The sequence below is a fragment of the Miscanthus floridulus genome, chromosome 6 (genome assembly GCF_019320115.1).
Source record: "Miscanthus floridulus cultivar M001 chromosome 6, ASM1932011v1, whole genome shotgun sequence".
Lineage (NCBI taxonomy): Eukaryota > Viridiplantae > Streptophyta > Magnoliopsida > Poales > Poaceae > Miscanthus > Miscanthus floridulus.
Window position 1 is genome coordinate 25,777,529 of NC_089585.1, and position 23,226 is coordinate 25,800,754.

The following is a 23,226-nucleotide window of genomic DNA, read 5'->3' on the forward strand; positions in this document are numbered from 1 at the left end:
CCTATGGCATCCTAGTTTTTGATGACCTCACCAAGAGGGAAGGACGTCACGACTGTCAACAGAAGTGACTCGAAGTAGTGGCATAGCTTCCTCTTGGTGATGAGGATGGTGTACATAAGCTTCTAGATTTGGGGGTAGCGGGTCTTTGAGTCGGATAGGACCTCACTGATGAAGTATACAGAGCACTGTACTTTGAGGGCGTGCCCCTCTTCTTCCCGCTCCACTACTAGGGCGGCGCTGACCACTTGTGTGGTGCCCACAATGTAGAGCAAAAGGGGTTCCTCATCGGTAGAAGGAACCAGGATCGGGGCCTTCATCAGAAGTAGCTTGACCATGTCAAGTGCCTCCTGGGCCACGGATGTCCATTCAAATTGGTCAGCCTACTTCAGAAGTTGATAAAGGGTAGACCTCATTCTCCGAGGTGCGAGATGAAGCGGCTGAGCATGGCAAGGCACCCCGTAGCTCATTGTACTCCCTTCATGTTCTGAATTGGGCCCATCCTTATGATGGCTGAGATCTTCTCTGGGTTTACTTTGATGCCATGCTTAGAGACGATGAAACCAAGCAGCATGCCCCTCGAGACCCTGAAAATGCACTTCTCGGGGTTGAGTTTGATGCCGTTTGCTTGGAGTTTTGCAAAGGTCTGCTCAAGATCGGCTATGAGGTGGTCATTCTGTTTGGACTTGACCACGATGTCATCAACATTGGCCTCAATAGTCCGCTCGATGAGGTCCCCGAAACACAACGCTGGTATGTAGCCCCAGCGTTCGTCAAACCGAATAGCATGGTTATGTAGCAGAACAATCCGAAGGAGGTGATGAAAGATGTCACGAGCTGGTCAAACTCTTTCATCATGATTTGATGGTACCCGGAGTACGCATCAAGGAAGCAAAGGGTTTTGCACCCTGAGGTAGAGTCAACTATTTGGTCTATGCGCGGCAAAGGAAATGGATCCTTTGGGCATGCTTTGTTAAGACCTATGTAGTCGACATACATCCTCCATTTCCTACTCTTCTTTCATACAAGAACTGGATTGGCTAACCACTCTGGGTGGTATACTTCCTTGATGAATTCGGCCACCAAAAGCTTTTTGATCTCCTCGCCGATGGTCCTGTATTTCCCCTCGTCGAAGCAATGCAGGCATTGTTTCACTGGCTTGGAGCCTGGGCAGATCTTCAAGGTGTGCTCGGTGACTTCCATTGGAATGCCTGGTATGTCCAAGGGTTTCCATGCAAAGATGTCTCTATTGGCGTCGAGGAATCCAACGATCGTGCCTTCCTATTCAGAGGAAAGCGTGGTACCAATGCGCACCGTTTTGCGCTCAACACTCTTAGGGTCCATGAGGACCTTCTTGGAGCCCTCCACCAGCTCAAAGGACCCGATCGACCGCTTGGGGTCGGGTGCTTCTTTAGCGATCTCCTTCTTGAGAGCCGAGAGCTCTACGGAGGCGACGATTATTGCGGAGTGATCGCAGCACTCGACTTCACACTCATAGGCGCGCTGAAAGGAGGGGCCGACGGTGATGACCCCACCTAGGCCCGGCATCTTCAGCTTGAGGTAGGTATAGTTGGGGATGACCATGAACTTCATGTAGCATGGTCGTCCCAAGATGGCATGGTAGGTTTCGTGGAACCTAACCACTTCGAAGGTGAGGGTCTTTGTCCTATAATTGGATGGACCCCCAAAGGTGATAGGCAAATCGACCTACCCAAGTGGCAAGGCCTGCTTTCTAGGCATGATGCCATGGAAAGGTGCCCCAGTTGGCCAGACACGTGCTCGGTCGATGCCTAGGCATCAAGTGTCTCGGCGTACATGATGTTTACGCCGCTGCCCCCATCCATCAGTACCTTGGTGAGCCGCTTCGTCTCGATGATCATGTCGACCACGAGCGCATATCTCCCCGATTGTGGGACGCTCTTTGGGTGGTCGGTCTGGTCAAAGGTTATGGCAGACTCCGACCATCAGAGGAAGGTAGGCATGGTCGGTTTGGTCATATAGACCTCGCAGCGTGCGACCTTCTGGTGGTGCTTGGAGTTGTAGGCCATCGACCCTCTGAAGATCATGAGGCAGCCATCCGGCATCGAAAAGCCACCGTCTTTCCCCTTAGCATCATCTGTGGTTGGGTCAGGGTCCTTCCCATGCTTCCCTTTGTTCGAACCTCCGGACAAGAACCGATTATGAGGCCATAGTCCTTGTACAGATGCTTGATGGGAAAGGCATGGTTTGGGCATGGTCCCTCGAGCAGTTTCTCGAAGTGATTCAGAGTGCCCTCCGTGGGCTCCGACCACCCCTACGGTCTATGGCGGCCACAAGCGACCTACCCTGCCTTGCCTTTGAGGCAGTCGAAGATCGCTCCGACCACTTCTTTGCCCGAGGCGTGACTGGTGGCGATGTCGACGAGTTCCTTGGTGGTTCGCGAGCCCTTGCATCCCAATTTGTGGACCAGGGACTCATAGGTGGTCCCATATAGGAAAGCTCCTATAACATCGGTGTCGGCGACGTTAGGTAGCTCGTTGTACTACCGGGAGAAATGCTGGATGTACCCATAGAGGGTTTCACCAGCCTTTTGTCGGTAGTTCTTAAGGTCCCATGGGTTCCCAGGGCACTTGTATGTGCCTTGGAAGTTCCCCATGAAGATCTCCTTTAGATCTGCCCAACTCTAGAATCTATTGGATGGTAGGTGTTCCAACCATGTTCATGCCGAATCAGCCAAGAACAATGGAAGGTTGCGGATAATGAAATCGTTATTATCTGCACCACTGGCTTGGCAGGCAAGCCAATAATCCTCGAGCCATAGTCTGGGGTTTGTCTCCCTAGAGTACTTCAGGATGATGGTTGGTGGTTGGTACCTTGGTGGGAAGGCAGCATTGAGGATGTGTTGACCGAAGGCCTGAGGCCCCGGTAGGCCGGGGCTCGGGCTTTGGTCCTCGCCGCTGTCGTAGCATCCACCATGGTGAGGGTGATAGCCGTGGCTAGCTCCCTCTCTAGGGTCATCATGGGTACGCCTGTGAGCATTGAGGGTGTCACGCGCGTTATGGTTGCGGCCGAGACGCTGACGTACTAGGACCACAGCACGCTGCCTGTCGCCCTATGGTGCCTGGTGGACCGATGCGTCCTTGTCGGGGTGCTCGAAGAGCGTGTGTTGGCTGGCATCAAGCTCATATCGCTGAGACAACAAGCTATCGGCCTACCGTGCCATCGCACGCTCGAGCAACGTGTGAATCTCGCGGTGGGCCCAATGATCCTCGGGTGTCGTGGCCTCTAGAAGACCGTGGAGCAAGGCCATCGCGACAGCGATGTTCGAAGCAAGGGAGGGTTTTATCATCCACGATGATCCTTCGGTGCACGTCATGGGCCATGGCGCGTGTGCGCTCGCCATCTCCATGGCACTCGATCTCCCGATCGAGCTCCGCATGTTCCTGCTTGAGTTGGAGTCACGCTTCCTCAAGCTCTTGGTGTTGGGTTTTCAGCTGCTCCTCCCGCATGCATGGTAGCGCTGCTGTCTCCCTCTCGGCCTCATCGTCGAGGTCGTTTGTTGGGTAGCCTCCTCCTTGTGGATGCTTTCGATGTGTCCCTTAGGGGTACCCAGCATGAACCATTTGTGAGAGGGGTGATGACTCCCCCTGCTAGAGTCAGAGCTAGAAGGCGACTCTAGCTCCTCTATGAGGAGGTTGTGGAAAGATTATGCGACATGTTCGATCACCCCCACAAATTCATCGTTCATGGGAGGTGGAATCATGCGTTGCTCCACAAGGTGGCTAACGGTCTCTGCGACATTGCAGAGACCGAACGGAAGCACTGTCGGGGCACTTCAGATGAGGTGTTCCGGAGAGAGAGCTTCCCCTCTAGCGAGCCACACCATGTCGTTGTTGTAAGAGAAGGTGAGGTGGCGCAGGTCCTCCCAGGATGGCTGGGGTCCTAGGGATACACCGAGTTGGTGCTCAAGCCTCTCGTAGTCGAGGAGCTGGTTGTTTCTGAGGGCGCGGGCCCCAGTGCATGTTGTTGCAGCTCCTCAACTACCTCATCGACTATGTCGAGGCCGATGGAGGGGAGAGGTTGGATGGCGGCGTGAGCAAATGCCAACTCTCCTCCCACCGTGATGATGAAGTCTAGGTCCCCAAAGCGCATGTGTGTGCCGAGGACCCAACTAATGCCATGACTAGCCATCCATGACATGATGTTAATGTCGGCATGCGCAAAGGCCACTACCTGGCGCGCCAACTGTCAGTGTTTCGAGTAAACACCAACGAGTAAATTTGTGTTATTGTGCGTCTGGCTCGGATGGTGTGCTAAAAAGACATAAGGTTTATACTAGTTTGGGCATAATGTCCCTACATCTAGTTCGCGGCTGCTGCTCATGTTATTAGCACTAAAAAGTTCATAGTAGGGGTTACAAATGGGCGAGAGAGGGACAGGTCCCAAGTCTCTGATGGAAAGGTCGAATGGGTGTTGAGAGCTTGGTTGCTGCTCAGCTATGCGTGATGTGTTGAATCGATCCCCTTAGCGGGGTGTCCTACTTTCCCTTTTATAGGCCAAGGGAGAGCAGGGATTACAAATGAGAGAAAAAGAAGAAAAACCAGAGGCAAATGAGGTCCTTCAAAGATGTTGGGTCTTTCTTTTCATCTGTGCAGGCCCTGCTAACATGGCAGGTGGTGCCAGGGATAGCTCCATGCTAGGTGCACGTCCGCTGATCCTAATAGGGCCATGTTGGGCATCTGACCGCTGATGATGCCATGTCCTGGCATTGTCAGCAAGTTGTCACATCCCATCCTGACTCGACGGGCGGTGCGGTGGACCAGGGTGCTGATCCACGGCCATACAAGGAATAGACGGCGCAGTGACCGCATGTCCATTACTCTAGGTGATGTGAGTTTCCTTCTAAACTATAGTGGTTGTCATGAGCTTCTGTCAGGATCCATGCCCGAGGGCAAATGGCGACGCCCACAACACTGTAAGACAAATGTCGGCACCAACAAAACTGTTAGGGCTCTAACATGCCTAGAAGGTCTCAAAGCACCCTTCTTGTCATATCCTGATGGTACTTTCCTGCAGGTGTGCAGTGTATGGTCCTTGTAATTACGGTTGACTTGAGTGCCCTGCCTTATTTGCGCGCGTCGTTAGGAAGGAGTCGCGTGCAGATATCGAGCGAGGCGGTGCCACCCCTCGAGGGTCAGGCGAGGCGGAGTCACCCCATGGGGGTCAGGCGAGGTAGAGACAGCCCTCAGACATCGAGCGAGGTGGAGCCAACCCATGGAGATCGGGCGAGGCAGAGCCACCCCTCGGACGTCGGGCAAAGCGGAGCCAGTCCTCAGATGTTGGGCAAGGCAGAGCCATCCTTCAGACGCTAGGTGAGGCGGAGCAAGCTTTCAGACGTCGGGCGAGGCAGAACCATTCCTCGGGAGTCAGTCTGAGGCATTCCCAACCCTTGGGGGTCAGACGATCGGACGAAACGGAGCCTGTGGCCTTGGTGGTTTGGACGAGGCGAGGCCCACGGGGAAGTATAGTCGTGTTCTTGATCGCTCTGATGAATTAGTGTTGATGGGTATTGTCGGTGCAGAAAGTGACCAACATGTAAATATTTGTAGTTTTGCCATACGTTGTGATCGGATGTGGCCTAGCACTCAATGACATAGGGTTTATACTAGTTCAGGCAATGTGCCCTACGTCCAGTTTAAGTCGGTCAGTGACTTTATTCCTGAGCCTAGATGCTTGAAGTTTGCAGTGGGTTACAAATAAGGCGAAAGATGGGGGCTACAAGAGGTTTGGTCGGACTCTGGTCTGGAGGGCCAAGAGTGACGGGAACTCCACTATGTGCTAAGTGTTCGAACATGTGCTCAAGGTTTGAACCTAGTGGTTCTGTTGTTGTGTACTGAATCGATCTAAGTGAACTGAGATCCCCCTTTTGGGAGAAAGCGCATCTCCTTTTATAGATGAAGGGGATGGCCCTACAAGAGAGAGAGAGAGTGTACATATGCTAAGTCTTGTTGCCCATGCCGTTGGGTACAAGATGATTGTAGGCGCCCATAACACTATAAATGTCAGGTGCATGTGGGAGGTTGTGTTGTCTTCTTCTGGTATGGCAGATGTCGGTGCCTGCTACACTATTGATGTCTAGAGGCATGTAAGGGGTTTTCCCATGTTCGCCTGGTATGGTAAATGCTAGCACCCACAACAATGTTGATGCCCAGAGGCATGTGGGGGAGCCTTACCATGTTTGTCTTGTATGGGAGTTGATGGCGCCCACAATACTGTAGGGAAAATATCAGCGCCCACAACACTACTTGGGTTCTGACATGCCAGGAAGGTTGCAGGGTACTGTCCTATAGGTGTACAGGGTACGGTCCTCGTTATTGCAGTTGACTTGAGTGTCAAGCCTTACTTTCTCCATCTGTTTCCCGGTCCTCACCGAGCGGGCATCCCCGGTCGGTTGGTCCTAGTCGTTTCTAATTGTGCCGGTCAGAAAAGAGCTGTAAGCAGGGGTTCGGTGCATCCCTGGTCGAAGACAAGAGTCGGAGTCGGAAGTGGTGTTTGGCCAGGCCTTCCAGTCGGAGAAGCCGTCCGAAGGTGGGTGTAACACCCTAAAAATTGCCTCTTTTGAAATAGAGTTAAAATGCTTTAAGTCAGAATTTTTGTGCACATGAAATATAGGAAAATAAAAAGTTTCATTAATTTAAAATTCATCATAAGGTAGCAACATGTGTGAGCATACATGCTGTTGCATTCTATTTATTGTGATGAATGGTGTTGATCCAAACTCCAAAGTAATTTGGAATGTTTTTTAAAAGAGTTAAAAATGGCTTTGAAATAAAAGAAAAGAAAGAAAAGAAAATTAGAAAATATAAGAACTTAAAAAGTTATTTTTGGAAACTTAGCAAAATTGCTCACTTTTATTGGAATTGAAAAGAATATGTTCAAACTCTATTTGAATTTGTATTTAGTTTACATTTGAATTGGCTTTGAAAACTAAATAGGAAAAAGAATTTGAATTGGAAAAATCTCCCTTCCTTCCTATTTGGCCCAACTCCAGGAACAGGCCTAGCATCCCCTCCCTTCCCCTCCTTCCTGTTTTTCCCGGCTTCGGCCCACTGCCCGGTGGCCCGCTTCGCGCCTGCCTCTGCTTCGCCCTTCGCGCAGTGCCTACGCTCGCAGCACCGCGGCCCAGCTGGCGCCCCAGCCCACTCAGCGCTGCTCGGCCTTCATCATCGCACGAGTCGCCCTTCTCTTCTTCCCGCTGCCCACTGGCCCCGCACGTCAGTCGCGTCACGCGTCAGCCGCCCGTGCGCCTCACCCCTTCCCCCTCACTGCCCGCGGGTCCCGCCCGTCAGCCGCGTCCTCTTCCTTTCCTTTCTTCCCCGACGCATTCTTTCCTTTTCTCTCCCCCGCCGTTGGCGCACGCCCGAACGGCAGGTCACAGCCGCCGCCCCACCTGCATGGAAAGCCCCGTAATCGCCGTGCGCTCCCCTTTCTTCCACGCCGCGCCCGCCCGCCTATAAGACCCGAGCTCGACGCCCTTCTTCTCCCTTTTCCTGGCCGCGCTCAAGCACCCACCACCGCCGCCGCAAATCGTCGCTTCGGTGCTCCAATCCACGCCGCCGATGACGTCTAGAGCTTCGCCGTTGTCCCCCGCGACCGTAGGTGCCTTCCTTTCTCGGTTTTTGTCACGGTTTGCTCGGATTTTCCCCTCACCTGAACCTCCCTCTCTCTCTAGTCGTCGCCGCCACCATCGACTACCCCCTACCGGGCCTTCTAGACGCTGCGACCACCACCGTAGACCCCGCGGTGAGCTTCTCCGCCTCCCGGTGTACTCCGTTCATCGTTTAGCGCACTGGAACGTAGTAGCATTGAGCGTCCAGGCATGCCGGCCATGGCGCCGCCGTCGTGTCTGTCTTCCCCGGCGACCCGCTGCCCCCATCGCGCCAGCACCGTCGGATGTAGCACGGACGATCTAGATTAGATGTACCCCTTCGCTGTGTAATCGGTCCACCATGGACCCGTGCACCTGGGCCACGGTGCTGTGTCAGCCGGTCCACAGAGCCACGTGGTGAACCGAGCCAACCACCAGCCGCCATGTGTCACGTAGTCAGCATCCCCCCTCCTTTTTAAGAAAATAACCCGCAGTCCGATGCAGTTCAAAATGATTTCTTTTAGGTCCTGTTTTTATTCGTTTAGGACCCTGTAAATTCTAGAAATAGTATGCCCAGTCCAAAATACATTTAAATTCAGATTTTTAATTGTTTTAATTCAAAATTGAGTTCAAATATTTACAGGAATGCCACTGAATCTTATTTCATGCGTAACTTTTGCGTTTTAAGTCCGATTTGACCCGTTCGAATTGCATTAGGATCGTATTTACGTATTCTACATGTTTATACAACTGTTAGGCATGTTTTCAACACTTGAAATTCATGAGTAGATTTAATCTATTAATTAACTAAAGTAAAACTTGTTTAAATCATAATTTATTCATTCTAACTCTGAAATAGACCGTTCAAGTTGCGTTTGTTTCATAACGTCGAGGTATACGCATTAGTAATGATGTTTACTACATTACTATCTCATAAAAATCATAGTTTAAATCATATCTTGATTAATGATTATGTAACTAGGTTTTATACATAAAATATGATTTGTTTTACTTTTGTTTTATAATTTAAATCTAAAGTTAACTTAATATAATCTATATTGTTTATAAAATATCTTTTGTATATGGATTCATATGGTTAACATAAATGAAGTCTATAGTTTCTTTTCCACGTATTAAGTAAATCTTTCGGTAGATGTATCTTTTTCATCGTAGCTTCGATTAGCGTGCCTCTCGCGACTATGTGTTCGTAGCGATACGTAGAATCGTGTTTCAATCTCTTTTACTTATTTTTCTATGATTGGTGTACTGTTCTGATATAGATGCAATTTGTATGCTATGCATGTATGTGTATGGATGTTTGTGTGGTGTTCTACGATTACGTCCAGTCGGTGAGATACACGTGGTGATCCAAGAAGAAGAAGAAAGACATCAAAGAATAAAGCTTACTGAAGGATCGGTGTGTAAGGCAAATATAGCATGGGACATCCTTGTTACCTATTCATATTTAATCACTAAATTCATATTGCATGTGTCTACCTTGTTGCCAATAAGGATATCCTAGATATTAGATATCTTGCACCTTGATACCTTTGGGATATGCATGGAATAGTTTTTGCTAGTGCTTAATCAAAACCATGATCTTGTAACTTGACTAATGGTATATGCAATAAACATTAAAATATGACTTTTTAGTAACATGGAACCAGGGGGCTGAAGTGTTTATAAGCTTCAGATTCCTCTCCCTAAGGACTCATCTGTAAGTGATCATCCGGGACTTACAGTACAGCTGTGAGGGCTATATGGCTCTAGCTTTAGCTCAGTATGAGGACCCTTTTCAAGCTTGTTAGTGGTTACCTTTACGACGCAAGAGGGGCTCCAACTGGTATGATCTCGGTCTGCCAAGTAGGTGCACTTGCTAGTCACTACTTGGAGGGGGGTTCATGCTTATTGATGGGTAAACCTTAGCGGCCCTAACTTGTTAGACGAACCTTTGAAAGGCTTCATAGTGAACCGTGCCGACCTTCCTTGGTAGTGGGTCAAGAGGCTGATCACCTCAGGTGAAAGGGTAAATCACGACTCACAGTGAACGTGTACAAACTCTGCAGAGTATAAAACTGTTATAACAGCCGTGCTCATGGACACGAGCGACCTTGGACCCTTATGGAATAGAGATGATCACTAATGGATGACGATGTTAATAATTAATCGTTTATGCTATACATTATTCATGTTTACTTGATCATGAGTTTATGGGCTTATGGATAAACTTGTTGCCAATCAATTGCTAAAATTATGCTAAACAAAGGCTAATCGCAGTAAACCAGTGTCAGCCTTTTAAGCCTCATGAACCCTATGATATAATTGTTAAGTACGACATGTACTTACGCTTGTTTTACTTTTCTATACATTGGATAAAAATCCCGGATGGGTACCAGATTGCTGGTTTGGAGGAGTTAGGCTTGTGGTCAACCAGTCAGTCGTCCCTGTGAATTTGGAGTCTTCGCCAGAAGATCGGAGTCAACTTTCTGCTGTCTTTACTTCGAGGTTATTTTCTTTTACTAATACGTTATGTAATAAGTATTGTCTTTTGATATTACCCTGATTTGTGGCTATATGTGAGATTTGACTTCCTGGGCTCACATATAGTGTGTATCTGGTTTTGTCTTTAAAATCGGGTGCTACAGCGGGCCAGAGTCACAAGCGAGGGCTGAGGTCTTCCGGTCGGAGAGGCGGGCTAGGGTAAGAAGCGAGCATTGTTCCTCCTTAGCTAGGCCTTCCGGTTGGAAAGGCGGGTCAGGGTCAGAAGCGAGCGTTGTTCCTCCTCAGCGAGGCCTTTTGTTTAGAGATTGGATCGCCCTTCTAGCCTGTCGTTTAGGTATTTGGGCCATCCCAGGAGTCACACGTCGTTCGCAACGTTGTCTTCTAGGCTAAGCCTTTTGTTGGGAAGCCGGTCCATGAGGGACCCCGGGTTTATGAACCCGACAGGAGCCCCTGAGCCCCCAGGCGATTCGAGAAGAATTGTCTGGGGGGTTTTGTCTTGATGGCGGGTGCGCGTGAGCGCACCCGTGGGTGCAGCCCCTGAGCCCTCGGGCGATTCCGGTAGAATCATCTATGGGGTTTTTGTGTTTCCAGCGGGGGAAGTTTTGTTTCGTCAGCTGGTGCGCGTGAGTGCACCCGCTGGTGTAGCCCCCGAGACCCCGGGCAATTCGGGTAGGACTGCCTGGGGGGTTTAGACAGCGGGTAGTTTTAGGGATCGAGGTAGTTTTCAAGGATTGGGCGAGATGGAGCTTGCGGATCCTAGCGTCGGGCGCACGCATTGGGCGCAACCGAGGCAGTTTAGGGATCGGGCGAGACGGAACTCGTAGATCTTGGCGTCGGGCGCACGCGTTGGGCGCAGCCGAGGCGGTTTAAGGATCGGGCGAGACGAAGCTCGCGGATCCTAGCGTCGGGCACACGCGTTGGGCGCAGCCAAGGCAGTTTAGGGATCGAGTGAGATGGAGCTCGCGGATCCTGGCATCGGGTGCAGCCGAGGCAGTTTTAGGGATCAGGCGAGATAGAGCTCGTGGATCCTAGCGTCGGGCGCACACGTCGGGCGCACGCGTCGGGCGCAGCCGAGGTAGTTTTAGGGATCGAGCGAGATGGAGCTCGTGGATCCTGGCGTCGGGCGCATGCATCGGGCGCAGCCTAGGCAGTTTAGGGATTGAGCAAGACGGGGCTCGTGGATCCTGGCATCGAGCGCACGCATCGGGCGCAGCCGAGGTAGTTTTAGGGATCGGGCGAGACGGAGCTCGCGGATCCTAGCGTCGAGCGCAACCAAGGTAGTTTAGGGATAGGGCGAGACGGAGCTAGCGGATCCTAGCGTCGGGCACAACCGAGGCAGTTTAGGGATCAAGCGGGACAGAGCTCGCGGATCCTGCCATCGGGCGCATGCGTCGAGCGCAGCCGAGGTAGTTTAGGGATCGGGCGAGACAGAGCTCATGAATCCTAGCGTTGGGCACACGCGTCGAGTGCAGCCGAGGTGGTTTAGGGATCAGACGAGTTGGAGTCGCGAATCCTAGCATTGGGCGTGCCATGGGATCGGGCGAGTCAGAGTCGTGGATCCAGGCGTCGGGCGTGCCGTGGGATCAGGCGAGTCAGAGTCACAGATCCGGGCATCGGGTGCACCGTGGGATCGGGTGAGTCAGAGATGCGGACCCATGTGCAGCCGAGGCGTTTTTGGGTGTCTTGAGCCCCTGAGCCCTGTTGGGCTTTATAGGGGTCGGTTGAGTTTTGTGCGTTACCCCATCCGTGGTTTCTCGCAACCGGAGGGGCTGAGCTAACGTCGCTTGCCTCGATGGCTTAGGTTTGAGTGACGCGCTCAGTGAGCTCGCTAACAGGTATGATCGAGTGAAATCTGGGTCCATCATTCATGATGGGGTCGGCATAGCCCTCATGTGACATTCCACTGCTCCTTAACCTACAACCCGGCAGATGCCTAGGTCATTCCGGAGACCGACCCGGGTGGCCCGCTAGCCTCCCCTCGATGGAGATTCTGTGGGTTTGGCAGATGTTAGGATCGAACAAGAAGGTTGAGATGACCCTATCTGCTTCAGGGCAGACTAGGCGAGGACCGCCTGGGGCTCATCTGTGTTTTCTCCCCTGGCTCTGTTTGATGTAAGGCGGCCTCGAGCCCTTCGTGGGCCGGCCTTTGAACCCTGGTCGGTCGTTGCTCATGTTGAATGAGGCAACTGCCACTTCATGACGCAACACAGAGCTTTGTGATGCATTTGACCGCATATGCGATGCCTTGGATGCATGGAATGAATGAATGCATGTATAGATGTATGAATGACTATTTATAAAGAAATAGTGGGGGTTGGTAATGTTACCTTGATGACTCGAGTGACGGGGTTTGAGGAGCTCCAATCGGAAATGTCCGACCGGGATCCACGCTCGTCGTTCGTGATGGAGTCGACATGGCCCACATGGGGCATCCCTCTGCTTCTTACCTGTCTCTCGGCACTTGCCTAAGCCGTCTGATCAACTTAGGAAGCCCGATGGTCTCTCCTAGGCGGAGATCCCATGGTTGGGCCTTTCCAAGTCTCGCCTGAGAAGGCAGAGGGCTGCCTACGTGTGGTGGCACTTTGGTTCTCGTGCCCAGCGTGCGGTAGTGGTGCGCTATACCTAGGCCACATCCTGTCTGACCAGACGCTGTTCCGTCGGGCAGGGTGCGTCCCATCAGTTAGGGCACGTCCTGTCATTTCCCATCCGCATTGAATGGGGGAAGGGAGAGGGTTTCTCGCCCCAATCCTTTCGCCTTTCCTCAACTGCTCCGCCTCTTCATTAAATAGTAGAAGGGAGTAGGAAAGGAGAACTCACAGACCCGTTCATGATTCTAGAGCGCGATGTCGACTTGGAGGTCCCCCAATGTAGATGAGATGGTGCTAACCACCTTCACCGAGAAGGGGCTGGTTCCACCGAAGGAGGTGGCGCACTGGAGGGTGCCATACGTTGCTGGCTTCATCACCGTCTATGAGGCTTTTGTTGGGATGGAGCCGTACATGGACTCCTTCTAGCGAGTCTTCTTCAGGCGAGCCTTGTCAGAGAGGAAGACGCTCGGGACTGCGCCAGTGGGAGGTTTCGCCCTTGCAGCTGCTCAGGTTGGCCAGTTCATGAAGTTCGATGAGATATCTTCTAGCCACGGTGACCATACATTGGCGGGTAGTGTCCCTACCCAGGAGCTGCCTCGACTGAGCATCTATGGGTGTGACACCCTTGAGGTACGCGTTGTGCTCACCAAAGTCGAGGAAGTGGAACCGGGTGGGGTCCTTGAGGTACCCATTGCACTTCCCGAAGTTGAGGTAGCGGAACCAGGCGGGGCCCTTGCGGCGGTGGTGTTTATCTCTGGCGGCATGTGCCATGGCCATACATTTAGCACCAGCTGATGCCGCCGAGCGGCCACTGTAGCATTTGGGGTAGAAGTAGCCAGTAAATGTAATCGTTAAGTTTGTGGGGGAGCCCCCTGGGAACAGTTTTTTGTATCAATGAATACATCAGTTGTGCTTTGTTTCGTTTCCTTGATTTTTATTCTAGCATAGCTCTGTTCTTATGCTTTCTTTTTCACACCTGCATGTTTGTTCCATAGGCTGCAACTTTTAAGAACCCGAGCATGGCCCATGAGGCGAGGCTGCTCGTAACCGTAGGTCGTAGCGGGGTGTGCTCAGACGAGAGTAAGAACAAAGTCACCTAGGGTAGTCAAAGGAATGGAATGCACTTTTGTTCAAAAACTTTTTACCACGTGATAGTAAAAAAGAGAGGTAGTATTTAGTATTGCACCCTCATGGAGCCCCCAAGTGACCTGGGGTGAAAGTGTTCGGGCTGTGGTGCTTTATAGGAGCAAGTGTTTGACTAAGAAGCGGTAAGACCGAATTTAGGGGGAAACGACATAGCTGTTCAATGTTGCAAGTGTTGGTGAGAACATTGCCGTTGTCATCCTTCAGTCGGTAGGCACCCGGTCGGATCACCTCGGTCATCGTATAGGGACCTTCCCATGGTGGAGAGGGTTTGTGTTTTTTCTTCGTTGATTGGGTCCTCCTGAGTACAAGATCACCGACTTTGAGGATCCTTCCCCTGATCTTCCTTTCGTGGTACCTACGGAGAGTTTGCTGGTAGCGAGCGGAGCGGATGATAGTTGTCTCGTGGGCCTCCACGAGCAGGTCGACTGCGTCTTGCTGAGACTCCATGGCTCGGTCATGGTTGAAAGCCTTCACTCTTGGGGCACCGTGGTCGAGGTCAGAGGGCATCACTGCTTTAGCTTCGTAAGCCAGGAAGAAGGGTGTGAACCCTATGAATCGGTTCAGGGTCAATCTTAGGCTCTAGAGGATCGCGGGGACCTATGCAACCCATCGCCTGGCGTACTTGTCGAGTCGGTCAAAGATGCGTGGCTTAAGTCCTTGGAGGACCATGCCATTGGTGTGCTCGACCTGACCGTTAGTATGAGGATGTCCAACCAAGGTATAGTCGATTCTGATGTCGTATCCATCACTAAAGTCCTGGAACTTCTTCCCAGTGAAGTTAGTCCCATGGTCGGTAATGATACAGTTAGGAACACCAAACCAGTAGATGATATCGAGGAAGAATTTGACCGCCTCTTCTGAGCGGATATTGGTGATGGACTTGGCCTCTATCCACTTGGTGAACTTGTCAACCACTACGAGCAGGTGAGTGAAGCCGCACGGGCGCTTTTTGAGGGGTCCTACCATGTCAAGGCCCCAGACCATGAACGGCCAGGTGATGGGGATGGTTTGAAGCTCCTGTGCCGACAAATGGGTTTGCCGAGCGTAGAATTGGCATCCCTCACACCTGCGGATGACCTCCTCTGCATCTCATAGTGCGGTGGGCCAGTAAAAACCTTGGCAAAAGGCTTTTCCGATCAGCGACCTTAGGGTCACATGATGTCCATAGATCCCAGTGTGGACCTTAAGGAGGAGTTACTTCCCCTGGTCAGTAGGGATGCACTTCATGAGCACCCCCAATGGACAACATTTGTAGAGCTCACCACCAAGCGTGACGAAGGTCTTGGCGCATCGAGCGATCCATCGGGTTTCAGTCCTTTTGGGTGGGAGAACCTCTTCGAGGAGGTAGGCGAGTAGCGTTGCTCGCTAGTCGGTTTGATCGAGTGCCAACCTGGCGACATCGGTAGGCGATGTTGTCATGGAGGCACTAGGGTTGGACCCCCGAGCACTGGCTTGGCGTTGCCCCTGAGCGTCGGCTTGGCGTTGGGGTCGGAGCCCCCGAGCGCCGGCTTGGCGTCGCCCCCGAGAGTCGGCTTGGTTTCGGTGTCGGAGCCCCCGAGCACCGGCTTGGTGTCAGGGTCAGAGCCCCTGAGCGCCGACTTGGCATTGGGGTGTGCCTAGATTGGACCCTCCAGGATGTGGGTGGATGGCTCGTGGATGTCGTTGATGAAGACCCCGCTTGGAGATGGATCCCGCATGGCGGCCAATTTTGCAAGAAAATTGGTGGCATCGTTGTCCTTTCGAGGGACATGATGCAGCTCGATCCCCTGGAATTTATCCTTGAGCTTGCGTACCTCTTGGCAGTATGCTGCCATGAGGGGGCTTTTGCAGGACTCCTTCATGACCTGATCAATGTCCAGCTCCGAGTCGCCGCGAACATAGAGTCGCGTAGCACCAAGCTCAATGGCGACACGTAGTCCGTTGATGAGGGCCTCGTACTCCATGGCGTTGTTTGAGGCTGAAAAGTAGAGGCAGATGGCGTAGCGGAGCCTACTCCCATCTGAGGAGATCAGAACCACTCTAGCCCCTGAGCTGGGCACCATGACAGACCCATCAATGTACATTGTCCAGTACTCGTGGGTGATGTCTGGGGTTGGTAGCTGGACCTCCGTATATTTGGCAACAAAATCCACAAGAGCCTAGGACTTAATAGTGGCACGGGGGATATACCTGATGTCGTGGCCCATGAGTTTGAGTGCCCACATGGAAATCTGTCCCGCGGTGTCACAGTTGCGGATGATGTCTCCGAGCGGGTATGAAGTGGCGACTGTGACTTCGTGGTCGGTGAAGTAGTGCAGGAGTTTTTGGGTCGCCATCAGCACGGTGTATAGGTGTTTCTGCACCTGGGAGTACCGGACCTTGGGGTCAGTGAGTACCTCCCCAATGAAGTATATGGGTCGCTGGACCTTAAGGTGGTGTCCCGGTCTGGTGACGTGGGAGGGATGGTCCCTCTGATCGAAGGTGATCGGCGATTTCGACCAACTAAGGAAGGAGGGGACGACCGTCTCGGCGGCGCATGCCTCTCTGTAGCGTACCTTATGCTAGCGCTTGGAGCATATTGTAACACCCTCGGTGTTAAGCATGCATTTAACCTTGACATTGCATGATCACAAGCATCATTGAGCATCCATGATCATAAGCATATCATGTATTCCATCTTTGTTGTCTTATATTGCATGTGATATTACTTAATTTCCTTACTTAGATTAGGGTTCCCATGTAACCAATGTATGAAATGTGTGTGGAACATTGGGAATGCCTTAAACATGTTTAGAATAGCATAAGGAACAACTTTGGTATTCATGTCCAGGGTTAGTTTAGTTTCTAAGTCATTGGTATGGTGTATGACATCATTTTAAAGTGCCGTGTTTGACCTAGTTTGAACTATGTCATAGAGTCTTTGCATGGCAGGGAACCTTTAAGCAAAGTTGTAGTATTTGAGTAGAGCAACAACTTTTATTTTTGGGCCTTGAGCTAATTCAGTGCATAGCTTGATCTTTTTGAGCTCACAAAAATCAGAAAAACTCAATTTCCAACACTTAGGAATTTTTCTAAGTCGTACTCGGTTTACAGTTTCGCTGGCTCTACTTTGAGATGATTTTACTCTTGATTCTTTGAGAATTAGACTATGATCCTTTCATAGGAATTGTAGATGGTAGTACGGTATACAACTTCATTTATATTGTTTTCGCTAATTATCCACGGATTAGGATCTGGATCGTCACCAAGTTGCGCTGTCAGGTCGGTATCCCTCGCGCTGATGACTGAATCGCTTCGCGCTATAGTGCCGGCCAGTTCAGACTTCGGCCATCGTGTGGATGGCCGCGTGTCACCGTTGGCTTGACCGGCCAGGCCACGTTGGGCTGCCGCGTGCCAACTCAAGCCTAAACTCGCCCACTCTCTCTCTCTCCCGTGCGTTCATTTCGTTCCCTGGTTTCTCCTTCGCCTTTGCGAGCACCCGCAGCAGCCGCAGCAGCAGCGCAGCTCGCCGCCATCGCCATTGCCGGTGCCAGCTTGTGTCTCGTTGCTCCTCCATCACCACAGCAGCCCCTTCGTACTCCCACTATCCCCCACAACCGCCCTGCTAGCTAGAAGCGCTTGGTAAGGCCTCAGCGCCGCGCACGGACTCGTCGGAGTTCCGCCGCCGTGCTCCGCCACCGTGGCCGCACCGTCTCCGACTGCCTCTAGCCGTGTTAGTGGGTGCGTTAGCTTTGTCGTCGTGTGTAGATGCTTGGGTAGCCCTAGATCGAGCTTTTGTGGCTAGCTCCGGCGTCTCACCGTCGTCCCGCTCCGCTGCACTGCCATGGTCGCCGCCGTCTTGCTTAGCTCCGGCCATCGGTCCACTTAGTTACACCAGTGTGCGTGGGAGGTCATGGGGATCATTTTTGTGTCGGTGCCATCGCCGAAGAAGGTCGCCGCCGGCGAGATAGCATCATCCCATGCCGTGCTCTGTTTTACGTTTCACTGGCATGTGGGCCTGGCTGACCGATGGGTCCCGGCTGTTAGTGACTTAGTTCAGAAAGGATAGCTCATTTATTTCTAGATTTGTATCCAACTTTGGAAAATCATAAGTGGAGTTTTAGAGGTCCAATTTTGGTGAACCAAATTTTGTTGTGTTCCACATAAAGTGTAGTTTTTTATAAAAATATAAAATGTATAGTTTCTTGTATTTTTCTAGGTGATTAAAATGTATTTAAATAAGTGCTTTTTGAATGTAAGTAAACATGTAAATTAGATATCTTGAGCTAGAAAACTCATAAAATTGTGATTCTAATTTTGTTAGTTTTGTATTGACATTATCTATCTAGGAAAAATAATGAACTTGCTGTAAACTTGTTTTTAATAGGGTCTTTCTATTTATCTAGTAATAAATGGTGTTTTCTGAGGAAAATTATAGGGATAAAAATATGCAACATATTGATATGCAAATTTTTGTACAGTGGTATGGCACTAATATGAAGCTAGGAAAAATATATAATCTATTGTTTGACACTTTTCTATAGGGTTTACTATTTTCGCTAAAATAGACCTTGCTAGCTTGTCATTTTTGTAAAGAATGTTATACTTGGTAAAAGGGCATGAAACTTTTACAGTAGTCTATTGGTAGCGCTTGTAAGCCACTGTAATTTTTTGAGAATTTATTATACACATTGGGTATATGTTTATTATTTAACCTAATTATCTAATTAAATTGATAAAGGCATTTAAATGAATAGTTTGGGCTTTAGCATTATGTTTTCTTGAGTGTATTTGATGATACTGAACTGTTGGTGTACTTGGTGGTGTCAAATTTTGAATGCTTACATGTAGTATAAATATTGTTGCTTTATAATTTGAGTTAGAAGGGTTTCCGGACATATTTTGTGGTTTGGTATGTTGCATAGTGAAAAAGATGTTTTCTGTAGAATTGTTTAATAACAAAGTTGTAGGGAACTTCTTAATATATCTTGTGTTAAAATTTCAGGGCAATAGGCCAAAGGGTTTAGGAGTTATAGATGTTTAAAGTTAGTATTCCGAAATGCTTGTTCTCTGAAATTTCTGGACAGCACTGTATAGATTGCCTGATTTGGTTATGTTAGAGTGTGAATTAGCTTTTGGTGATTAAATAAGAGTTGTATACAATTTTATAAGCTTTCCATAAAGTCCAAGATCATAGCATTTGGATAAATAGAACCTCAGTTATGATATAAACTTCTAACTATCATGTGTAGCTTAGACATTGCCTTGTGTGAAATTTGTAAGTAACTAGAGAAGAGATATGCACCTACTAGGTAAATGAGGAGTTAGCATTGTTATCATTTTGCTACTTAACATCATTGTCATAGCATGTACATTCCTTTATCACATCCTTCATGATCCTTCTTATGCATTCATGTGACTTACTTATGCATATGCATGCAATAGGTGCAACCGAGGGGATCACGCTAGTGGAGCTCGACGTCGATCCACAGGAGAATCAGGAAGTTCAGCACCTGGAGGTTCTCGGAGAAGGAGAGCTTGAAGCCGATCACCTTCCCGAGTGCCCAGATCACCAGCCTTCGACGTTCGTGAAAGGCAAGCCCCGGAGCATTATAAGCCTCCCTATTTTATTAATGTCACTTAAAGTTATTAGGATTGCTGCATTACGTTACAGGAGTTGCTTGGAAACACTTGCTGCATATTACCTTCCTTGACTAGAAATATCTACCATGAATCCTATTTAAGTCCAGGAACATTTATCATGCTTAGCTCTGCTTAGACCGGTAGAAGTCAAGTGATTTCCTGTCACCTACGAGCTATAGGTGATAACTTGATCATGGTTGGCTATATGGTGCAATCGTGGAACATAACCTGGTATTGTTGAATAAATGGAGACCGGGCGGAGTCTTATATGTGGTATGGTAGTGATTCCATCTGTGTCGTTTAAGGACCGGCCGTTGGAGGTTTATCTTGTCATGTTGAACGCAGCCTCTCACATAGTTGGCCGGATAAGTCGTTTCGACCGCGATCCGAGTAGCTCAACTCAGGCGGGACCACGAGCGGTAAAAGTGCGCACCCTGGAGGTAGTAAGGGTGTGCGGAGAGCCAATGACGTAAGCCCAAGGGCGGGTTGGAGTCTCGATCACCCTTGGCAGATTAGTTGTATCTTTCAGGGTGCGGCGCTGGTCGTACCCGCGATTGTACCTGAGTTGTACCAAAGGTGACCTAAGACGACTAATGATCTGGTCTGCCTGGGTGTGTGTTAGGAATAATTCCCCAGCTGGGTTGAAATCGATTCGAATCTCCGTCTCTCCCGGATAGTGAGAACTTGACAGGAGTACACTTCATCGTAGTAAATGATGGAAATGATGGTTATGAGATTATTCAAGAACTCAACTGGATATGGTTATTATTGTGATGACTTAATGGTACCAACATGTTTGGCATAGGATTGTTGCTAATCTAGTATGAGACAGGATTAATAACTGGTGATTCACAATTAAAGAGATATTCGATAACTTATGCTTTTTCTACAAATAATGTCTATCAGCTCTACTTATAAAGCCTTGCATACTCCTTGGTGTCTTAATATATTAGTTGGACGAGTAAGTCTAGCTGAGTATCTTCTCGTACTTAGGGTTTTATTCCCAATGTTGCAGATAATGTTATGTATCATGGCTACTGCAAGAACTGTCTTGCTCCAGCTGTGGATGAGGACTAGGACCATGGGCAATGGTCATTCTGTATATCATCTCACCCTTGTGCTTTTGGTGGAGATGACTATGACACTGGCTTTGTACTAAAACTACGTGTGATATTGATGTTAAACTACTTTGCTTCCTCTACTTTCGAACTTAGTTTGTAATAACTATTTGGACTCCGATGTATGAGATATATTTGTGAACTGTGATGTAACATATGACTGGTTGTGTTGAATCTCTACGATCTTGGTTTGTATGTTGGTTGTTTGAGATCCTTCGAGATTTCTTTGGACTACTGGGTTTATATGGGCTCAAGTATGACGATTTGATCGTTTTGGTGATTGCTATTGTACTTGTGCTCTGAAAAATTAGACGGTTCTATGACACAGATGGCGTCGGATCTTCTGAAGATCATGATGCATTCCTCAGGGTCGGGAAACTATCCCCGTCCTTGCCCGCCGTGCTTCCTTTTTTGGCTGCCGCCTCTTTGCCGTCTCCTTTCGGCCCACTGACCTGTCGTAGGAAACAATTGAGGAGCTCGTTGTCCTTGTAGAGGTGCTATCCATGAGCTTGTTGAAGTGGTCAGGAAGGACCTACTGGGGCTGCTTGCCCGTGTGATCAGTCACGGCGACCAACGTGGTGTTGTCCGATCAGCGCTGATCCTTTTTGTTCTTCTTGCCCCTCTGCATGGAGGGCCCCTCGTCTTGGTCCGCACGCTTGGCCTTGCCTTTGTCCCGGCCTCCGTTGAAGACCGCTTCGACCGCCTCCTTGCTGAAGGCAAGGTTTGTGGCGACGTCGAGCAGGTCATGGGTGGTACGAGGCTTCAGACACCCAAGCTTGTGGATCAGGGACTCACAGGTTGTCCCGAAGAGGAATGCGCTAATGACGTCTGCGTCGACGACATTAGGGAGGAAGTTGCATCGTTGGGAGAACCTACGGATGTAATCCCATAGGGACTCGCTGGGCTCCTGTTAGCAGCTCTTGAGGTCCTAGGAGTTACCAGGGCGAACATACATCCCCAGGAAAATTTTTACGAAGACCCTCTTGAGGTCCGTCTAGTCACGGATGCTGTCGTGTGGGAGAAAATCAAGCCACACCCAAATGTGTTCCCCCACGCAGATGGGGAGATATTGAATGATGAAATGGTCATCATCCACCCCTCTAGCTCGGCAGGCGAGCCAAAAATCTTTGACCCAAATACCAAGGTTCGTCTCCCCGGTGTACTTGGTGATGTTGGTGGGCGGTCAGAAGCGCTGTGGGAACGGCGTTCTCCAGATACGGCGGCCAAAGGCCCGTGGTCCCAGGCCATCTAGGCTGGGACACCAGTCGTTTGACCGGCGACCATACCTGGGGCGTGTTTCACTTCTCCCCTCAATGGTCCGGCCAGGGCTTGTGTCACCTGTCCTCGCCGCCGTCCGAAGGACATCATCATCACACCGGGCTTGATGTCGGTTGCTGATGACGCTGTGAGCATCTTGGTGTGGACCAAGTCGTTCGCATAGCGGCGGTCAGTGTGGAGCAGGCGCTAGGTCGGACCGTGGCACAGCCATGGCCTCTCGAGCCATGCTTGGCGGCCGTAGCGGTGAGCGGATGGAGCGATCCATCTGGTGGCTCCCACTCCCCTAGTAGGGAGAGAGGGCGTGAGTCGGAGTCATGATGCAGAGCATTTCGCCAGTTGAACGGCGGTGGCTTCCACTAGTGTCCGGATGTTTCGGTAGACCGCCCGCACCTAGGGCTCGATGGGCTCCGGAACGCCGCGCAGAAGCATTGCTGTAGCGGCGATGTTCTGGCTAGCCCGAGCGAACTGTGGGGGTCGTTCCCTTTGTTCACGATGTCGCGCTGGACTTGGCGGGCACCGCTCACCGGGTCACGCGCATGGGGCGCAACGTGCTGCACCGAGCGCGCTGGTGCAGGTGGCCGCTGGTTTTGTCGCCGTTGTCGTAGCTCCTCGGCGTGCTCTTGTGCGAGCGCGAGGGCCCCCGCACATGGGTCTGGAGGGGTGTGAGTCTGCAAAGACTCCGCAACCACCGGTGGCTGTCCCGGAGCGTCTGCCATAGCCCACTCCCAAGACAGACGGTGGCTAGGTGCCACGTCGCCAATGCTGGAGCCATCGCTCTCAACCTCATCATCCAGGAGTTCGTGGAAAGTGGGGGGAGCATAGCTCGCCATTCCCACGAATTCGGATGTGAGAGAGGGTGGTGCCAGCGTCCTTCGGAGCCCCCGAGCATACGCGTCCATAGAGGACGCGGGGCCGTAGGGGAACCGGTCGTATGGTGTTGGCGATGCGGACAATACGGTCCCTCTGGATAATCAGCGAAAGATAGTAAATAGAGAGTAAATAACATAATGCACATTACTCACAGCGGGGTTTGAGCAGAGAGTTTGCTCAGAACGAAGAGCATGCACCTCATCATTGAAGTCATCGTGCATCCCGGAGTCGATGGAGGGTGACCCTCCGACGGGCGCCAGAACAAGTGCCTCCTTGCAGAGGTGTAGTACGCCGAGCCGATCAGCGACGAAGTCCAGGCTTCCGAAGAGGAAGGCCTGGGATGGCTTGAAGATAGGTAGAACCCACATCCCCATAGGTGGGAGTGCGGGAAACTCCAGTGAGCCAAAGCGAGTCGTATCGCTTGAGCCCGCCATGGAGAAGGTGGTGGAAAAGTGGGTCATCCGATGACCAAAAAGTGTGAACGTACAGCATCTTCCCC

At 50.6% G+C, this 23,226-nt stretch overlaps 1 protein-coding gene across 1 annotated transcript in view; it reads left to right on the plus strand.

Annotated features, from left to right (window-relative positions):
* The window catches only part of LOC136460376 (uncharacterized), a 51,220-nt gene extending 30,483 nt beyond the window's left edge, over positions 1-20,737 (plus strand). Inside the window, exons 8-11 of the mRNA XM_066460098.1 lie at positions 8,971-9,041; positions 10,021-10,129; positions 19,264-19,413; positions 20,477-20,737. The gene's annotated coding sequence lies outside the window, so the exon portion shown is untranslated. The remainder of the gene's footprint in view (positions 1-8,970; positions 9,042-10,020; positions 10,130-19,263; positions 19,414-20,476) is intronic.
* Positions 20,738-23,226: the final 2,489 nt, after the last annotated feature.